A 20911-nucleotide genomic window follows, 5' to 3' on the forward strand; every position below is an offset into this window, starting at 1 on the left:
GGACAACGGGGCGCCCTCGTGCACTGCGGTGGGAACGCAGGCGGCGCAGCCTCCGCGGGAAACAGCGTGCAGGGTCCTCAAGAAGTTAAGGTGCAGCTGCCCTACGACCCAGCAGTCGCACTGCAGGTGTTTATGCAAAGAATAGAAGAGCCCTGATCCCACGGGCGCCTGCACCCCGATGTTCCCTGCAGCATTACCTACGTTGGCCAAACCACGGAAGCAGCCCAAGGGCCCATCGACCGGCGAACAAATACATTAGATGTTGGACGGACGGATGTTAGTGGAATATCACTCAGCCTTAAAAAGAATGAAACCTGCCCTATTTGCAATAACATGGATGGAGCTGGAGGGTATTCTGCTGAGTGAAGTAAGTCAGTGAGAGAAAACAAATACCGTGTGATCCACTCACGTGGGGAATTGAAGAAACAAAACAGACGAGCAAAAGGAAAACAGAAACCAAGAAACAGACTGTTCACTCTAGAGAACGCACTGCTGGTTCTGGGGAGGGTGGGGGGAGGTGAGGGGAGCAGGTGATGATGAAGCAGTGCACTTGTCACGATGAAAAAATGTTAATTTTAAAAAACGAGGATGTTACAGGAAGAATCGATGGAAAGATATCTCTGAGGCTGAACACAGACTTTTAATGAAAATTCTATTTTTTTCCATAGATTCTAAAAACTGCTAAACACATCCAGAATCAGGATGCTGACACGTAAGAACTCAAGGGTGACTAAAAATAAGAAGGGAAGTATTTCGAGAAATGACCCACCCACGTGCCAAGATCACGCCTACCCCGTAACAGAACAAGAACGCCTCCACTCTTCCAAAATGCCTTCCCTGCCCACTTGGCCACTCACTGCCTTCTGTTTTCACATCACATTTCTTTAATTTTTTTTAAAAAAGATTTTAGTTACTTATTCATGAGAAACAGAGACATGGGCAGAGACACAGGCAGAGGGAGAAGCAGGCTCCAAGCAGGGAGCCCGATGTGGGACTCGATCCCGAGACCCCCAGGATCACACCCTGGGTCAAAGGCAGGTGCTAAACCACTGAGCCACCCCGGGATCCCTCTTGTTTTTTTTTTTTTTAAAGTAGGCTCCATGCCCAGCATGCTGTACCTTCCTGCTGCCAACCCAGTGGGGCCGGTGCCTTTGGTCCCCACTATATGACACGCTCTCCCAGGACCTGGTCCCGTAGTTCAGCTACAAAACACTGTCAGCCACATCCCCCTCCTCTGGCGGATGGGCTTCTCCCTTTGCTCCTGACAGATGTCTTCAGGGTGTTTCTTCCTCCTGCGGCTGATGCTCTTCAGCTCCTCCAATTCCTTCTCCATCAAGCGGGACTCAGCAGCGGTCTCAGACAGCATGTCCCGCAGGACGTCCACCTTTAGCCTCAAGAGATTGTTTGCTTCCTCCAACTGCTGGTTCCGCCTGCGGAGCCGCTCGCCTCCCTCCGGTCCACACCTCCGCTAATCCCCGTCTCTGCGATCCGCTGGCCATTTTCAAACTTCAGGCTTTGTCCCACCAGGTTCATGGTGGGGGTTCCATAGCCCAGGCCCAGCGCGACCTCCCTGGTTGATCGATCCAGATCATGCGGGTTGGAGAGAGAAGCAGACTTCCGAGGGGGCGTTTTCTTAGGACCGAGCGTATTCCCAAAGAGACGCACCTTTGGCCCAAGGAAGGAAAGGTCGACGCTCCCTTCTCCAGATCGGACAACTGAAGCTTAGAGAAGTTAAGTAGCTTATCCCCAATCACGCGGTGGAGAAATGGTGGAAGAGGGCTTCAAAGGTCTACTCCTCTGCGCCGCTGATAATCACGTCGTCGCGGTGCAATGCTTTACAGTCTGCGGGAAACTGCCGGCGGGGGGTCTGCGTCACCCGCGGCGACCACGGCTCCGGCGCTGCTCCCTCTTTATTTTTTTAAATTTATTTTTGTTTTTTAATTTTTGCCTTTTTAAAAAAAAAGTAGGTGGCACCCCTAGCGTGGAGCCCAACGTGGGCTTGAACTCACGACCCTGAGATCAAGACCTGAGCCGAGATCAAGAGCCAGATGTTCAGCCAAATGAGCCACCAGGCGCCCCACACATTTATTTATTTTAATACATTTTGGGCTCCAGTGACAAATAAAAATAAAAGTAAATAAAATAAAGCACAATTTGGTGAAACATCCCAGGCCACGGAACGCCAGTCTTTCACCCCAAACCAAGCCGCGTGTCTCCATCTCCGCCGTGTCCTGAGTGTTCACAACTACCTGCCGAAGGCTTCTCTTGACGGCGCACGTGTTGTTTAGAAGAGTGAGGTCCACGGAGCTCTGTGGCCCCGGTCACGGCCCTGCGACGCGGTCCAGGTCCCACTGCCCACGACGCTGTGACCAGCTCCCCGAGCCCCGCCAGGCGTCAGCACCCGGGGCAGCAGGGTGATGGGCACACGGCCCCTCTCTGTACTAGGTTAGCGACTTTCTATGACTCCATAAATGTTGCAAAATAAAAGGTTTAATAAGAACTCATCCTCTGCCAGGGCTGGGGCCTTCGGCACCACACGGGGTCCGTCAACCCGCTCCTGTTTGCAGGACGGCACACTGAGGCCCGTCCACGCGAGGCCTCCACTGCCCGGGGCCTCTCGCCTCCTCCCGGCGGCACCCCACGCCACGCCCCCGCCTCGTTCCCCGCCCTGGCACTGCAGAATGGCCATCTTGCTCTGGCCCAGTGGCCCTGCGGGCAGGGGCCGGCACCTGCCGGGCTCGGCTGGCGAGGGCTGGTCTGTGCCTGCCCCGGCCCTGCATCGACTTTTGTCCCCGTCGAACACTGCAAGATCCTTACAAAATAAGAGGTCACAGGGAGCTCTAATGTCACCGTGCTCGGAAAGGCCCCGAGGTTCAGACATCTTTCACCTATTTGCTGCTGTCACCTGCCCAAGTGTGGCCACCAGATGTCCCTTCCCACAAAAATCAATTTGCAGGATTGTCCAATGAGACCCAAGCCCTCGGTGGGCAGTATCGCTGGCGGTTGATCCGCCCCAGGGAAAGCGCTGCCAGGAGCGCCTAACGCAGCAGAAATGCCAATGCTGGCATTTGCTTTAAGTTTTTATTTTTCTCTTTCAACTGCTTTTTACTTCCACGTAGGGGAACGAGAGGAGAAATGCATCATAGAAGACATTCCAAGTGACACGCTGGTAACAGGTAGGCGCGTGTGTCCCCGAGCGTCGGGCCCAGGTGTCGTCTTATGCGCGGTGCTGATTTCTTGGTGCGGATACTCCCCGGCGGGAGGGTCCCCGGACTCCCCTGGAGAGAGCTCGGGTGATGCCAACCTGCCATGAAAGCCCCTGGGCTGAACTGCATTCACGCACACGGCGGGAGACAAAGACAACAGATTCCGAGCCTGATCTGGTTTCCCGGTTGCCAGGTTTCCGTAAGTAAAGGAATTTCTGAAACCATTAATCACGCTAATTATGGTCGATTCTCAAAAGAGCGGTGGGGTCTCCCGCCTGGTCCCACACGGCAACCCCGGCGCCCGCGTGTGTGCAGAGCACAGCGCCCACGACCCCAGCTCCGGGCGCAGCGGAGCCGGCACGTCCCCACGCGGCCACCACCGTGTCCCATGGCTGAGCTTAACCTGCCTTCTGAGACAGAAACGAGCGCCCGTGCTCCCGGGATTTCTCAGGCCACACTGACATCCAACTCCCCGATTTTAATGCAAAAAAGGAAATGCAAACGGGATCTAAATCTAGCAGGATTCCCCCTCAGAGCCCATCGTGTGTTCCTGTGCCCAATTCTGTCACATGGACTAGTGTCAAATGCTCCTCTGTGTGTGTCCTGGCTGTTTTATGGCAAAGAATACTAAGCCCCCCTGCAGAACCTCGGGCGCACGACAGCCGGCCGCGGAGCCCGGGCTGCGGAGAGGCTGGGGGGACCTGGGCCGGGAGGAGCCGCCTTGGGGACTGCGCGGTTCGAGCAGAGCCCCTGAGAACTGCGTGCCCTTGGGCGAGCTCCTGAGCCTCTCTGGTCATTTGTCAGATGGGATGAAAATAATAAGGGCACCTGTTTCTTCTTGCGGTGACTGTGACGGCTTCAGTATCTGCCAAGCTGTTAGAAGGAGCCAGACACACAGGACGCACATTAAGTGTTTGCCCACGGCCCTGGCCCTGCTCTCATCCCTGGGGACGTGACTCCTGGGCGAATAGCCCCGTGGCCGCTGGCCATTGTCCTCGTAGCCTGCATGTGAAGGGGCAGAGGAGCAGCAGGGGGATGGGAGTGGCCTGCCCACCCTTCGCTGCCTTGTGGGCCGCCAGCTGGAACATGCATGGCAGCAGGCCCGAGAATCACCTGGCCTTCCCGCGGGGTCTGGGACAGGAAGACAGCTGCGTGGAGGACAGGTGTCACGCTGGCCACCCCTCGGCCGGAGTGCAGAGCCTCCTCTGCTCCCCGTCCAAAGGGTCATGCGCTGGCCCTTCCCACCTCCCACTGCCCTGGCCCTGCCGCCCCAAGCCTCCAGCTGTGTCCAGCTCACGCTGTGGTCTCCACAGCCACCGCCCCCACCGCCCCCACGCAGTTATGCAGGGCTCGGGTTCCACGCCTGATGTGTGCTGTAACAACAGGAGCCTGGGGAGACACGTCAGGTCACTTGTCTCAACATTTTAAAAAAGAGAATATAGGGATCCCTGGGTGGCGCAGCGGTTTAGCGCCTGCCTTTGGCCCAGGGCACGATCCTGGAGACCCGGGATCGAATCCCACGTCGGGCTCTCGGTGCATGGAGCCTGCTTCTCCCTCTGCCTATGTCTCTGCCTCTCTCTCTCTCTCTGTGTGTGTGACTATCATAAATAAATGAAAAAAAAAAAAAAAGAGAATATGATCCTGGGGCGCCCAGGCAGCTCAGTCATCAGACTATGGCACTCCTGATCTCGGGGTCATGAGTTTAAGCCCCACTTTGGGTGTAGAGATTACTTAAATGAAATTTTGAAATTAAAAAAAAATAAATTATAAAACATCATCATTAAAAAAAAGAGAGAACATGGTCATAAGTCTCATATATGCTAATGGAGGAAAAAAACATACTTGATTACTCTCCCATCTGAAAAAAGGCAAGAAAGAAAGGATAAGGAACAAATAGGATAAACAGAAAGCAAATAGCAAAATATGGTCTAAACCCAACTACGCTTCACATCACATTAAGTGCAAATGGGCGAAACTCTCCAATTAAAAGGCAAAGATCATCAGACTGGAATTTTTAAAAAAATGAGTACATACTGTTCCCAAATGAAACACTCTTTTATTGTTTTGAGTGGGGCGGGGCAGAGGGAGAGGGAGACTTGAGCAGACGTCACGCCCAGTGCGGAGCTCAACATGGGGCTCAGTCTCCTAACCCCAAGATCATGACCTGAGCCAAAATCAAGAGTCGGACTCAAACAACGGAGCCCCCTCGCCCCCCAAATGAGACACTTTGAGTATAAGTAAGGTCGAAAGTGAAAGTGGAAAAAGACCAACATGTAAACCTGAACCGGAAGTGTGGTTCCAGCAGACTTTGACGCTAGGAATTCGAGTAAAGAAGCGCATGAGTCACCAGCGTCGGGTTGAAAACAGAAAGGTGTTTGCAGGTGTTTCCTACTGGACCGTTACGAGTTTCTTGTAAAAGAATTTTGAGCATTTGAGCCTGACAACCACAAAGCAAATCTCTCTTATTATTTTCCCTTTAACCGTGATTGTTTCTTTAGCCTTCAGCCCTGTTTTGATGTGTGACATAACACAACCACCTACCCCAGAATACACGTCTTAAAGGTATTTTTTTAAGTTTTTTTTTTAATTTTTATTTATTTACGATAGAGAGAGAGAGAGAGAGAGAGAGAGAGAGGCAGAGACATAGGCAGAGGGAGAACAGGCTCCATGCACCGGGAGCCCGACGTGGGATTCGATCCCAGGTCTCCAGGATCACGCCCTGAGCCAAAGGCAGGCGCTAACCGCTGCGCCACCCAGGGATCCCTTAAAGGTATTTTTTAAAGATTTTTTTTACTTATTCCTGAGAGACACAGAGAGAGGCAGGCTCCCTGAGGGGAGCCCGACGTGGGACTCAATCCCAGGACCCTGGGGTCACACCCTGGGCTGAAGGCAGGTGCTCAACCACTGGGCCCCCCGGGGGCCCCTTAAACTTTTCTTTCAAAAATCCCTTTTATGAAGAAAGACTGCTTTGTATTTACTCCGTGCCTTCCTGCCGGCTCTGCTGCAAGTGCCTGCCTGTGCGGCCAGGACCTCGGCTCAGCTCACCCGCACGCAGCGTGGATACGGTGCTGACCGCCGTGGGCCTGGGCTCTTCGAGGCTCTGAGCACCCGGGCTGCCTGAGCCACAGAGGGACTCTGTTTCCACTGGGCGTCTCGCTGACCTATGGCAAAGCCGCCTCTGCCGTGGAACCCCGTAGTGCGTACGCCACGGCGAATACGCGTGCCATGCACTAGGTGGCTGAGAAGAGCCAATCCAGAACGTGCTTACACTGCATCAGCAGAAGATGAAAACCCAGATGTTAAGTTCGTCTGGGGACCCGCGGGGATCTGAGACCCCGTCGGACATCCCCGTCCAGGGGAGCGCACACCGGCTTCGCCGCCGGGGTACCCGGAATCCCGTGAGCCACACCCACCTGGAACGCTGGGGACGGATGACCTCAGAGCCGGTCAGCCACCTCCACCCAGACGTGGGCTTTCGCTGGTCGGGACTACAAATAAACAGACCGCGATGATCCGAGCAGTCGGCCTCGCGCCTTCCCCAGGGCGCCAGAACGGCCTAGGCTCTGCTCCAGGAGGCCCGCTCTGCAGCACCTTTGTCGCCCAATAGCTTGGTGACTTGGAGCTGTGCCCTTACCTGTGACCTGGGCTCACCCCTGCCCGGAGTGGCCCGGCCCCTGGTGCGGCCGTGGCCAGATGCAAGTGTTCACCAGGCTCCTTCCCACTGGCTCGCTCTGGCTCCCCGCTATGGACCTGGCCTCCCAGGCTCTGTCCTGAACCGCCAAACAGGTGTGGCCCTGACTGTGGCCCAGCCCCCCCGCCCCGGCCCCCCTCAATGGAAGGACGCTGCCTGAGAAGCAGAGAAGAGGCCCGCGTTCCCCTAGGGAGCTGGGAGGGAGACGGCCCAGGGCCTGGCGTGGGTGCGGCCACACACGAGCCCCGCGGACAAACGCTCAGTGAAACCACCCTGGTTTCCCAAAAGTGCCTGGAAACGTCCAGGTAAAACACGATCCGGTTTTCACATTGTTTTTCTCAGTCCTTCTTCGTAACGTTCTGTGATCCAACTGGATCGTCAAGAATGGAACAGGCAGTGAGTGCATTTCTGGGGGAGACACAGGAACGGGGAGCGGCCTGCGGGGTGGCTGTTGTGACGGGGTGAGGCTGTGCTGGTCGAGGAGGCAGCGTCCTTGGGAACGGCAGGCTCCAGAGGAGGAGACACCGTTTACACGAATGTAACCGCACTTGGGGACCTGGTGTCCCGTTCGCAAGGTCCCCAGGGACGAGCCACTTCCCAAAGCAGCCAAGACGTTTGTTTTCCCTTCAGGGCACAGACCGTACTGGAAACAGGAGACAGGAGAGGAGGAGGGCACAAAGTGGGAGGTACACCCCGGCCCCCACGCGGCTGGGGCAGCTCCAGCCATGTGTCCACGGGAGACCACACGTCAGGGGATGTGGGGCCCCTGCCCTGGAGGCCGAGCTGGAGCCCAGCATTCTGGTGCAAGGAGCCCGGGGGCGGGGGTGCTCTTGGGAGACAGACGGAAAGAAGCCAGGCCAGGTGACAGCAGGTGGCACGTGGGGGGGTTGTTTTTCAAGATTTTATTTATTCATCTAAGACAGAGAGAGCAAGAGCAAGAGCGAGAGCGAGAGCGAGAGAGAGCCCGCACAAGCAGGGGGAGGGGGCAGAGGGAGAAGCAGGCTCCCCACTGAGGAGCCACACGCTGGACCTGATCCCAGGACCTGAGCCCAAGGCACACGCGTCACCCCCGGAGCCCCCTGTCAACAGACACGTCTTAGGAGGAGAGGCCCGAAGCGCCAGGAATAGAGGGAAAGGACTGGCCTCCACTCGTCGGTGGGAGAACAGCAGAGCCCAGCGAGGCGCCAGCCCTGCCGCCGGAGGCCGCTGCGCCCAGGTGAGGGAGCAGGTGCGGAGCCCTTGCACCCAGGCCTCGGATCCGCTCAAAACCGCTGACCTGCGGTCCCGTGGGCACAGAACTCCCGGCACAGACGCGGCCGCGATCGCCCCTCAGTCCTCACGGCGGCACCTTCCGTGACGGCCACACGCCAGCACGCAGACGTCCGGGGCCACCTGTGCCAGTGCCCCTGCTGTGCCCCCGCGACGACGCCTGGCCTGTACCTGGTGCTCCCCGTGCAGACGCCCATGTGCTGGTGGGAGAAGCTGGCCCAGGGCGCACACGCGTGTGTCCTCACAGGTCAGGGGCCAGTCACCTTCGGGGGCCGGGTGGCATCGGGACGCCGACGTTTTGGCCGCGCTGGCTCGGCCGTGATGACTGGCTGAGCCACGCGGGGCTCACGCGCTCCCGGAGACCAGCAATCACGAGGGCGCGGCGCAGCACGGTTGGCAGGAAGCTCTCGCCGGCCACGGCTGGGCAGCTGAGCACACGCACCCGCACACGCACACACCAGGCCAGGCACCCCGCCAAGGCCGCGGGGTGGGGGTGTCGCTGTGGCGAGGCGGCCGAGGCTCGAAGTCAGGCTGGCTCGGCCCTGACCCTCAGAGCCGCCTAGCACGTCAGCCCAGCTCGCGGCGGGGAAGGCGGGGGCGGCCCCCGGGTGCCTGGGGCGTGGGCTCCGCGGGGCCCCGGGGACTCTGCTCGGGGAGGGCCCGGGACAAGGTCACAGGTAACCAGCCAGGCGTTTGCACGGCGCTGACCACCGGCCACGTCCCACATCAGACAACGTAGGGCGTGAAGCCCCTGCCCTCCATTCGCCGGCTGCACACGGGGACAGCCCCCGCCCCAGCTCCCTGCTCCCGGCGACACCTGTGCTGCAGGCCAGGGTGGCCTTGGGGCTGGCGCCGAGCAGCGCTTCTGCACTGCCATCTGGTGGCAGAGTCCAGGCACGACAGCGCGTCCCCTCCCCTCGGGCCGGGGCTGGGTGCTGGCGGGGGGACGAGCGGGGGCGGCAGAACCCACGCTGGCCCATCCTGCGACCCCGGCAGCGCGCCCCGAGCACTGGCGTTTTACCGGCGGGCCCGAGCGGCACCCACTCCTTCACCTGGTGGTTGAGCGTGTGCCGCGGGACGCTTGCTCATTCCCAACACCAGGGGGCCCAGGACAGAGGACACGGTGTCCCCCGACCCGGGCTCCGACACCCTACAGGATGCAGACGGGCCAGGCCGCCTGGCTGCCAGGAATAGCCCAGCGTGCGCACGGCGGGAAGAGCCACGCCACCACCGAGTCCCGCAGAGGTGGGGGGCACCCCAACCAGCCCAACAAGAGGCAGGGCAGCAGGGGCCAGCTGCACAGGGGTTGGGACACCGGGCGGGGACGCGGAGCGGGGGGACGCGCGGCTCGGGGCTGGCAGGGGCCAGACCAAGACCTGGCGTGTTTCACAGGTGGGGGACACCAGGTGGCCGGAGGGAGGGCCGCGGAGTGAGGCTCGCACGCCTGCCGGAGGTGCCGCACCAGGTCAGGGGCGTTCCTGTCCGGCTCCTGCGGGGGGGGCGGGTGCGCTCTGCGACGTCAGCGCAGGCCCCGCAGTGTGCATCTGCCTGCCTCTCCTTCCCATCGGTTTACTCCCGTTTTCTTTCTTTTCTTTTTTCTTTTCTTTCTTTTTTTTCTTTCTTAAAAGATATTCATGAGACAGAGCGAGAGAGAAAGACAGGGAGAGAGAGCGCGGCAGAGACACAGGCAAAGGGAGAAGCAGGCCCCATGCAGGGAGCCTGACGTGGGACTCGATCCCGGATCAGGCCCTGGACTGAAGTTGGGCTAAACCGCCGAGCCACCGGGGCTGCCCATTTCCCGTGGTTTCAAGCTCCGTTTATGCCTGTAGGGTGGTTGTCTTCTGAGTGATGGCACCAATGTCCCTCTTTGTCCTCCGTAATTCTCATCGCGCTGAAGTCTGCTTATCTGATTCTTACAGACGCTCAAGCTTTCTTTCATGAACGTCAGAATGGTGCACCAGTTTATAACCTACCTACAGCATCACATCGGCGGTGACCTTCTTGTACACTCATCAAAAAAAAAAAATCCATCCTGACATTCTTTGTCTAATCTGTGTTTAGAGCACTTACATGTAATATAACTGTTGCATGGAATGTATATTGTCAGGATTTAGGTCTGCTATATCTTACTGTTTTTTTTTTTTTTTTTTTTTTTGCTCCCTCTCTCTGCTTTTTGTTCCCATTTTTCATTTCCTACCTTCCTGTGGGTCGGGTGAATGTTTTATAATACCCTATTTTTGCTTATCTATAGGATTTTTCACTATACGTCTTTGTATAGTTATTAGTGGTTGCTGTAGGGATTACAATACACATACTCATCACGGTCTACACGGGTCCACAGCTTGTCATTTCAAGAGGAACGTAGAAACCTCATGACCACGTGTCTTTGCCCTGCTCACCCCTTTTAGTTGTCATAAGTACAACCTCTAAAAACTTGGAGAACCACACCAGACAATATTATATACATTGTTTTCAACTGTCAACTTCAAGAATAGAAAACGGTCTATTGTTGTTTCCCTAGTTACTCTTTCCACTATTTCCTCTTCATTCCTGGTGCTGCAGATTTATCATTTTCTTGGAAGTTCTTTGAAGAACTTCCTTTAAGCAATTATTTTAAAGCAGCTGTTCTGGTGAAAAATTCTTAGTTTTCCTTGACCTAAGAACATTCTGCCTTCATTTTGAAGGATATGTTTCATGGATATAGTGTTGCTTCACAATTCTTTTGTCAAAATTTTTTCTGGTCTCCGCATTTTTTTTTTTTTTTTTTTTAAGATTTTACTTATTCGGGCAGCCCAGGTGGCTCAGCGGTTTACCACCGCCTTCAGCCCAGGGCCTGATCCTGGAGACCCGGGATCAAGTCCCATGTCGGGCTCCCTGCATAGAGCCTGCTTCTCCCTCTGCCTCTCTCTCTCTCTGTGTCTCTCATGAATAAATAAATAAAATCTTTAAAAAAGAAAAAGATTTTACTTATTCATGAGAGAGGCAGAGACACAGGCAGAGGGAGAAGCAGACTCCCTGCAGGGAGCCCGATGCAGGACACAACCCCAGAACCGAGGATCACGACCTGAGCTGGAGGCAGATGCTCAACCACTGAGCCCCGCAGGAGCCCTGGTCTCTACGTGTCTGATGGGAAATGTGCTGCCATTCAAACTGTTGTTCCCATTAGTGATGTGTGGTTTCTCTCCACTTTCCATATATATTTTTTTGTTTTGTAAAAATTAGTAAAAGGAAACTTCGTTTACAATGGGGTCTGCAGGCAGGGAGCTCCGGGCCCGACCACTCCCGGCCACCTGCAGACCCAACAGGAGCTGCGCCTGCACCTGGATGTCACCTTAGCGACCACTTTACTATCCCAGCAGGAGAAGGACGGTTTCCTCCTCCCCCAACAACAGTCCGGCCAATAGGAGATGGCCCCATCCCGGCCAATGGGAGATGATCCTGGCCCAGCTGGCCCAGCCGATGAGAAGCCACCGCAATTCCTGCTCAGTTTAACCCACACACCCTCCGCCGCCGCCCCCTAGCCCCCTCCCCTTCTTTGTTCTGCAGACTCATCTGTGGTTTTGTTCTCTGCAGCTCCCGAATAAGCCCCATTTTGTAGGGAAATAGCTGTGGTTCCGTGTTTAGGTGAGCAGTGTTCGGTTCCGAGATCCTGGCCCACCTAGGGCCTGGGTGTTCTTCCCATGGGACGGATCCAGGGCTGTCCCGGGTGGGGATGCCGCTGGCCCCGCAGGCTGCCTGGGGCTGTGCATGGACTTGGCGGGCCCCCCCCCCCCGCTGCCTCCTCCTCCTCCCTCCCATGTCCTGCAGGACCCCTGGTGCAGACCCTGTGACTGGAGGAGTCCCCACTCCGTCCCTCCATCCCCCTGTCCCTCCCAGTCTGGGTCTGGGGTCTGCAGAGTGCCCAGCACCCAGGCTCTGGGAGGGAGGGGGACAGACGCAACCCCAGCCCGTCACCTGTTCCCCGCCTTTCAGAGCCTCCTGGTGGTTGCTCTCACATTTTGCCCAAGGTCCTTAGTCATGATTAGCAAGAAAGAGAGGGTGGATGGACTCACACTGTCTTTTCCAGAATCATCAACCAGACTTTTTTAAAAGAAGGGAGAAGCGGCAGACTGGCCGTGGAACAGGAAGCCAGGATGGTGATGTGGGGCTAAGGCTGCGGGGCTCGACCCCATGACCCCAGAACTCCAGGACCCCAGGGCCATGACCTCAGGACCAGGACCGCGACCAAGGCAGACCCAAGGCAGACACTTGGCCTGCTGAGCCCCCCACCCCTGCCTCTAACAGCATAGAACATACACTATCCTGTTTCACCATCTGCAGGGACAAAGGCCCAGGACCACCCAAGAGATCCTTGGACCAGGTGCAGGCAGGGCTAGGGGGCCCAGGAAACGGCCTCTTTAGGTACCCCCCACCCTGACCGCCTCACTGCGTAGGGCCCACCTTGCCCCTAGCGCCCACAGTGACCGGAGGCCCTGGGCCTGGCCTGTGGCTCTGGGCTCCGGAACCAGCCTGCGTGGACTCTGACCCGCGTCTGTAGCCACTAGCTGCAAGACTTTACCTGGGATTCCGCCTCCCACCTGGGCTGAGGCACCCGGTTTCCCTGCTTCTGCTCCTGGTCCTTAATTTTCCCCACACAGCACATTTCGCAGTGACCGCGCCTCCCCCAAAGCCTTACGGGGAGCGTGCAGGCGCCCCGCGACCTGGCCCCGCTGCCCCCCGGCCCGCCCCCCTGCAGCCCACCCCACGGGCCCCCGCCCCAGGACCTACGCACTGCCATGGGCCGTGGCGCCCCGCAGAGACAGCGTTAAGTGGAAGAGGGGAAGGTCCTGACCCTGCCACTTGCTGTGTGTGTGACTTTGGGCAAATCACCTTTCCTGTGTCTGGGTTGCACCACAGGTAGAGTTGTCATAAGGATGTGTCTGGGGGACGCCTGTCGGTTGGACGTGGGACTCTTGGTTTCGGGTCAGGTCGTGATCTTGGGGTCACGGGATTGAGCCCCAGGTGAGCAGCCTCCCTCTGCCCCGCTCACCGCCTCTAGAATATCCGTGGGGGAACGTAGAGTAGGGCCCACGAAGCGGGGTCCTTCCCTCTGTGGCAAGCCTTAGGGACCTTGGCCCACCAGCAGCACCGGACGGCGTGGGCGGTCCCACGCACACGTATGGGCAGGGTGCCCCTAGCACGGGCGCCTCCCCGCGCCTGCCCTCCCGTACTCCCGGGGCCTGCACCGAAGTCCGAGCAGCATCCCAAGCGCCCCAGAGCCCGGGCCCTGACTTCCGTCACCGAGGTAACACCTCCCGCTGCCCGCGTGTCAGCGCAAAGGCTCCGTGGAAGCAGCCGTGGGCTCACTGTCCTCGGCTCCTCCCACGCCCCGCGGCCGCGCAAGGAGCTCGTCACGTGTGATCAGTTGACTCGGGGACGGCACAAAGCTGCCTCCTCGGAGCACGTTTTCAAGACCTCCCGGGCCACCCCGGGCCTCGGGCAGACACGGACGACCCCACCGTGCGGAGCCCGGCCGTGCCCTCCTCGCGGCAGCCCACCGACACCCCTCACCGTCCCCTACACTTACTGTGTAACTGTCCTGTTTCTGACACAGGGACTTTCAAGACACAGCAGTGGGACTTCCGCAGGCAGGATTTCCTCGAATCTGCTCCGGGCCTGGGGATGTTTGTGACTGTCACAACCTACAACGATGAGGTAAAGGCTCCTCCTCTTAGCTTCTGTTACTGAAATTCTGCATTTGCTACCAATTCGTGTCATGTATCCCCACAAACTTTGAGAGCCTCCGGGTAAGCACTCGGTAACCAGAACGTGCCATTTTCACCGCGTGCGGTCCTGAGGAAAGGGGCTCACCGCCCGCCCGCAGAGAGCCTGTGGTCCAGCCGAGCAGAGCGCTGGACGTGGGTGTTTTTAGACATTTATTTGGGAGAGCGCGGGCGCATGCACAAGAGGGGGAGCAGCAGAGGGAGGGGGAGAGGGAGCTCCCGACTAAACAAGGAGCCTGACATGGGACTCGATCCCAAGACCTGAGCCAAAGGCAGACACTTCACGGCAGGAGCCTCCCAGACGCCCCAAAGCCTGGTAATATTCAGACGATCGTGTAGGTCCTCGAGGTTTGGGGGACAGGGTTCTTCTCACCCACCCTGGCTCCCCCTTCGTGGCTGCCCGCCATGTGGCTGGGGTGCGGATGGGGAGCTGCTACTGTGCTAAGAGCTGATGCAACAAAAATTAACCACAATTCACCATCCAAGGCTTCCCCGCAAGCCGCGAGCCTCCCGGAGCCTCCCCAGCTCAATAGTCCCACCAGATGGGATTCTGACGGCGTGACCGTGGCCTAGGTGGGCCGACGGACCCTGGGTGCTGCCTCCTGCACCAGCTCCCCGGGATTCTCTAGTTCACAATATTTTCAAATTGCTCCTAGGATTTCTTCCTCCACCCACGTGTTATGTAGGAATGTGCTTCATCTCTACACGTGTGTAATCTCGCAGTATTCTGGGATCTTTGTTACGGATTTCTACTTTAATTCCGTGTTCTGAGAACAGACGTTGTGTGGTTTCTGTTATGATTGTTTATTGAAGGACAGGCGAGGGTTCCTAGCTATTTCAACGGGTTGAAGCGCCTTGTGGCCCGGAACGTGGCCCTTCTTGCCGCAAGCTCCCAGTGACCTTGAGACTGCGCATAATCTGCGGCTGTTGGATGAGGTAGGCTGTCCACGTCCATCAGGTGCCCTTGGCCGACGGGGTGGTCGAGGTCAGCGATGTCCTTCCTGACCTGCGGCTGGATCTGCCCGCACCTGACAGGGGCATCAGAGTCTCCAAACCACACAGCCGAGTCTCCTCCTCCCCCCGCGGTCCTGTCAGTTTGTCTTGTGTCATTTGCTTACCCATTAAGGACTCTTTCGTCTTCTGGGATAATTGACCTGTCACCCATGTGATGCTCTACTATCTACTATCTATTAATTATCCCTAAGAAACTTCTCTGGCCTAAAGTCTACTGTGTCTGGTCACTATGAGCACACCAGCTTTTTTTGTAAGCTTAAAGTCCACGTACGTACCTTCTCCCTTATCTTTAATCTATGTGTCTTTGTATTTAAAGTGGGTTTCTTGTGGACAACCCAGATTTGTGTTGCCGACACGCAAAGTGATTACTGATATCACTGGGTGAGCATCCACTGCGTTTGTCCCCATTTCCTAATCACTGCCCTCATTCCTTGTTCCTATCATTGTCTTCCCCTTTTCCTATCTTTTGTAAATCTAATTATTTCCTGTGATTCCATTTTATCTCCTTTCTTAGGTGTCAATTATATATCTTAAACTCTTTTTAAGTGGCTGCCCTAGAGTTGGCAAATACACTTGCAACTATGTCCCTTGTCATGCTGTCATCCATGTCAGGTGCACATAATCAAATATGCCATTGCTCGTACTTGAACAAACCATTATCAATTAGATCAATTAAGAAAGGTAAGATTTTACTTTACCCTCAACTATTCCTGCTCTGATTCTCTTCCCTTCTTTACGTAGACCTGACTTTCTGACCTGGATCATTTCCCTTCTCTCAGAAGAATGAACAGCTCTTCCTAGGTAGGTCTACCAGTGATGCATTCCCTCCATTTTTCTTTGAGAAAAATCTTTATTTTTCCTTCGCTTTTGAAGGACAGTTTTGCAGGCTACAGGATTCTAGGCCAGTCGGTCTCTTCTCTCCACTCTTCTTGCCTGCATGGTTTCTTTTTTTTTTCTTTAAGATTCTATTTATTTATTCATGGGAGACACAGAGAGAGAGGCAGAGACATAGGCAGAGAGAGAAGCAGGCTCCATGCGGGGAGTCCGATGTGGGACTCAACCCCAGGACCCCGGGGTCACGCCCTGAGCCGAGGGCAGATGCTCAACTGCTGAGTCCCCCAGGCGTCCCCCACCTGCATGGCTTCTGAAGGGAAGCCAGGTGTAATTCTTACATCTGCTCCTCTGTAGCTGTGTTTTCCCTGCTGGCTTCTTTCAAGACGTTTTATCACTGATATCTATAGTTTCAATAGGCCATGCCTCGGTGTCGGGTCTTTTTTTAGTTTGGTTTGGCATCTATCCTGTTTGGTGTCCTCTGAGCTTTCTGGAGCTGTGGCACTAACTCTGTCATCACTGTTCTTCTATGTGTTTATTCTTCTTCGAGAATTGCCATTATGTGGATGTGACACCTTTCACAGTTGTCCACAGGTCTAGGATCTTCTGTTCCTTTTTTTTTTTCCCCAGTCTTTCCTCTCTTTGCTTTTCAGTTTTAGAAATGTCCACTGCTGTATCTTCACTCTAGGAGATTCCTTCCTCAGCCATGTCCAGTGTAGTCGGCCCATCAAAGGCATTCTTTGTTACGGGGTTTCTCATCAACAGCATTTTAAATTTCTCTTAGAATTTCCATCTCTCTGCTTGTATTACCCATGTGTCCTTGCATGCCATCTACTCCTTCTGTGAGAGCCCTTAGCACAGTAATCAGTTTCTCTAAGTTCCTGCTCTGATTGTTCCCTGCCATGTCTGAATCCGGTTCAGGTGCTTGCTCTGGCTCCTCAAACTATGTTTTTTTCCATCTCTTATTCCTTGAAATTGTTTTGTTGTTGAAAACTGGACATCGTCTATTAGGTAAAAGGAACCCAGTACTGGTACCCACAGTTTCTGCTGTGGTACGTTGTGATTCTTTGTATTTTCTTGTTTGTCTTTCCAATTAGGGGGCAGTGACTTACCCTGTGACCTCAATTCTCTGATGGATCTAAAAAGAATTGGCTTTCATTGTGTTCATCTTTTTACTTGTTAGGACAGAGTAGAAACTTCCAAACTCCTTGATGACAGACTAGAAGTCCTACACCTATTTTTAAAATGACAAACAATATAGAAATTAGATAAACAGAAAGTCAAAGTTGCCCAATAAATATAACCACCTAAAAGCTTGGTGTTCTTCAGAATCTTCTTCTAAGCTTATATAAACACACACACACACATGCACACGTATACTTTTACAAATGATTTTATAATAAAAAATAAGTTCCTATATACACTGCTCTAGCACAAGATATCGCGGATACCTTTAGTACAGGATCTCTTTTTTCGCCACACAACATTTCTTTATTTGGCTTCGCCTAAATTTAGCCAATCCTCTATTGAAAGGTACTAACGTAATTTCAAGAATATAACTTTACCATTACAAAAACACCACACTGAATATAATTTTACATGCAGTTTTGTCTACTTGTGCATTTCCATAGAATAAATTCCTGTAGGTAGAACCACTGAGTCAATGGTTACATGCATTTTAATTTTTAATTCATACTGAACTGTTCTCCAAAATGGTTGTCCAACTTACATTCCCAAATCAGTGTTTAGAGATCGCATTTGTCAATATATCCCTGGACACTCTTGTTTAAATCTTTGCCAATCTGATAGTAGATAAGGGATATCTTACTCTGGGCTAAATTATTTTTCATGTTTATCTACCATTTCATTCCTTCTTTAGGAACTGCACAGTTTTTACTAATAGGGAAGATCTATTTTTAAGAAGGGAAAGTAGAGAACACTACCCATAAATAATGGAAATCCTCAATCCTAGGTATTATTGTCCAAGTTATATGGCCCACAAGGAAGATTCTATTTTACTTCACATTCACCTGGCGAACACATCATTTGCTTGGAATCTAATTCTACGAGGCTTGTGTCCTTCGGTGGGAGTAAGCTGGTGAGTACACGCCTCCCACGTCCCTGCTGATGAACAGAGCACCAGCACTATTCAGGCATGACATTGGTATGCAGAACCATTACACTCGCACTGGCTAGAAACTTATTAAAGTCCTGTGCCCGATCTGGGTGCAGCAACCAAAGAGGGAGCTGGAGAGCTTGGAAGGGGTTCAAAGGAGAGCCACAGCCTTGATTAAAGGGCTTGAAAAACAAGAACCGTGAGGGAAGGTTAAAAGAACTGTGATTACTCAGGCCTGAAAACAAGCAAAGGCTGGAGGGTAAATTAACAATGGAATTCCAATAAATAAAACTCTTATATGGCAGATGGTGATTGGTTATTTTCTAAACGGGCTGAAAGCAGACAAAGAAAATCTATACTTTAGTATCAGAAATGTAGTCTTATGTAAGAAAAATTTTTTTCCTGAAAATAATCAAGTTCTTTGAGTGGCAAAAGCCTTTATGGAGTAGCAATCTGATGTTCAGGAGGGCATGGGTACTCTCTCAGGGCCGTGGGTCATCATTTAATACACTATTCTTACAAAGAAAGGCTACTGAGTACAGCAGGGGGGAGGTGGGCCGTGAGAGGTCTCGAAGAGGGGGTGAGAGACACAGGACCAGGGGCGGGGGACAGGACAAGGGAAACGCAGAGTGCAGCGGTTTGAAGAACGTTTCTTCCCTTTCACTATTTGTACAGCGGATCCACTTAGAGATTCGAGTTGGACAACATGACCTTGATGCGGCCATTGCTCAAGCAAAGGACAAAGTTAATGAAGTTAGCTTTAAGCTGGAACATCTAATTGAGCAAATTGAGCAAATAGTCAAAGAACAGAACTATCAAAGGGTCAGTTTGCCTATTCAGCTTGTTTTATCTCTTCCTGCCAGGAACGAAATTCTGGAGACAAAGCCCCCAAAGCATGGAAAGAATAAAGTGCCTGTTCCTCGGCCGTTGGTCTGAGCTAGCACTGTGGGGACACGCAGGGTGAAGGAAAGCGCAATCTTTCCCTCTCTGCCAGGCTGTGAGCTGCTCTAGGAAAAGGGACTTTGGCTCATTACAGAGCGAATGGATAAATGCCCCCAAACGCACCCCACACATAGGAAGGGGCTCAGCCCACTCTCTAGATCACAGTTTTGTTCTCGTGACCCTGTGTTTTCCAGGTCACCGTGCTCACTGGACTCTGGTCAGACATGGGGTCAAATCTGCTCCCATGCTCACCTTGTGTTGTCTCCAGACTCTGGTTTCCTTACATGAGAAATAAGAGGACAGGTGTGCTTGGTACAGTGTCCAGCTTAAGGTTCAGTCAGGACACCAATTCTGAGAATCGGTCACTATCGGCCGGTGGTCGTTTGCTCAGTGGTAAGACATAAAATGTACGAGATAATAGAGCAAATACTGGTATTTTATATCAAAATACAAAAAAAAAAAAAACATATGTTTTGTAAAGTTGATTCTTAATCCTTGTCTTTAGCTGACAACACACCTGGCTTAGAAAATCAGATACTGCACTTTGGTGTATGAAACGGGAAACAGTAAATATCTTCAACGTGTACAGCACCTTCCCCTCAAACCCATACAGTTAAATACTTGAAGAAACTAAACCTGACTATTTCTCTCCCACACAGGACCGTGAAGAAAATTTTCGGATGATCAGTGAAGATACAAATAGCAATGTTTTATGGTGGGCATTTGCACAAACATTGATCTTTATTGCAATCGGAATTTTCCAAATGAAATCCCTTAAAAACTTCTTTATAGCTAAGAAACTCGTTTAAAATGTTAATACAAACAGCTACCTGCTAATTTGTAGAATGTCTGAGTTAATAAATCAAAATACATTCACAACCATGTGCTGCTTTTACGACTTCAAAGATGACCAGAGACTGAAATCAATGTTACACTGATAAGATATGACTTTAGAAAGTGGTCTCTGAGCTTGGTGGAATAAGCACATCATCCGGTTCTTATTTTAACCTGGAACAGATGGGATCCAATAGACAAAACCTAAGCTGTGTATGTAAATTTCAGGTTTTCCAGTTGCCACGTTAAAAAGGGTTTTTTTTTTAGAAGGGCGAAATTAACCCCAGTGACATATACTTAACCCAGAACACCAAGAATACTTGCCAGTCTGTAAACAGTAGGACATCAGGGAGACGGCTACACTGCTTTCCCGACCTGCAGCCCTGGAAGCCAAGTGCCTGGCACGGCAGGCACAGATCACTCAGAGATGCGCGGTCGGGGCTCCACCAACACTGCGCACAACCAAGGGCTCCAATCGCCAAGCACTGGCCAAGTCTCTGCTTTTTCATTTCCCGGCACGACCGCCAACTGTCCAGACCCCCGCCACCTGCGCATTGGCCACCCCGCCACTGCCCTGCCCGCCTGGTCTGTCCCCTGCCCCGTCCAAGTCCGTCTCCCACCCGCCCTCCGGGTCTGTCCACCGCCCTGGTCCAGGCCCATCCACTGCCTGCCTGCCCAGGTCCAGGCCCGTTCCCCTCCAGGCCCATCCCCTGCCCGCCCTCTTGGTCTGTCCACTGCCCCGTCCAGGCCCATCCCCCTCCTGCCCGCCACGTCCAGGCCCGTCCCTGTCCAGGCCCATCTACCGCCTGCCCAGCCGTCCAGGCCCGCCCTGGCCTGTCCCTGTCCAAGCCTATCCTCCTCCCACCCTTCCTGGTCCAGGCCCATCCACCGCCCGCCGCCCTGTCCAGGCCTATCCCTGTCCAGGCCCATCCCCCTCCCAGCCTTCCCGGTCCAGGCCCGTCCCCCTCCCGTCCGCCCCATCCAGGCCCATGCACCGCCCGCCGCCCTGTCCAGGTCCGTCCCCCTCCCAGCCTTCCCGGTTCAGGCCTGCCCACCGTCCTCTGGCCCCGTCCAGGCCCATGCACCGCCTGCCCCATCCAGGCACGTCCCCCCTCTGTCCCCCGCCCCGGTCCAGGCCCGTCCCCCGCCTGGTCTGTCCCCCGCCCGCCCCGTCCCCCGCCCCGCCGGGCCTGCGGGGTCCTCCGGGCTCCGCCACCCCGTGTGCCCAGGACCCGCGGCGTCTGGG

At 54.3% G+C, this 20911-nt stretch overlaps 1 long non-coding RNA gene and 1 pseudogene across 1 annotated transcript; one reads left to right on the plus strand and one right to left on the minus strand.

Annotated features, from left to right (window-relative positions):
* Window positions 1-684: 684 nt before the first annotated feature.
* Window positions 685-2689, minus strand: LOC140609719 (protein chibby homolog 1 pseudogene; annotated as a pseudogene).
* A 300-nt stretch (window positions 2690-2989) lies between these two features.
* LOC140623360 (uncharacterized) lies at window positions 2990-19710 on the plus strand. The gene is made up of 5 exons (XR_012022995.1): window positions 2990-3176; window positions 13760-13860; window positions 17746-17871; window positions 18565-18711; window positions 19491-19710. It is a non-coding gene; the product is annotated as an uncharacterized lncRNA (long non-coding RNA).
* Window positions 19711-20911: the final 1201 nt, after the last annotated feature.

This window comes from Canis lupus, chromosome 2, assembly GCF_048164855.1.
Source record: "Canis lupus baileyi chromosome 2, mCanLup2.hap1, whole genome shotgun sequence".
NCBI classification, from domain to species: domain Eukaryota; kingdom Metazoa; phylum Chordata; class Mammalia; order Carnivora; family Canidae; genus Canis; species Canis lupus.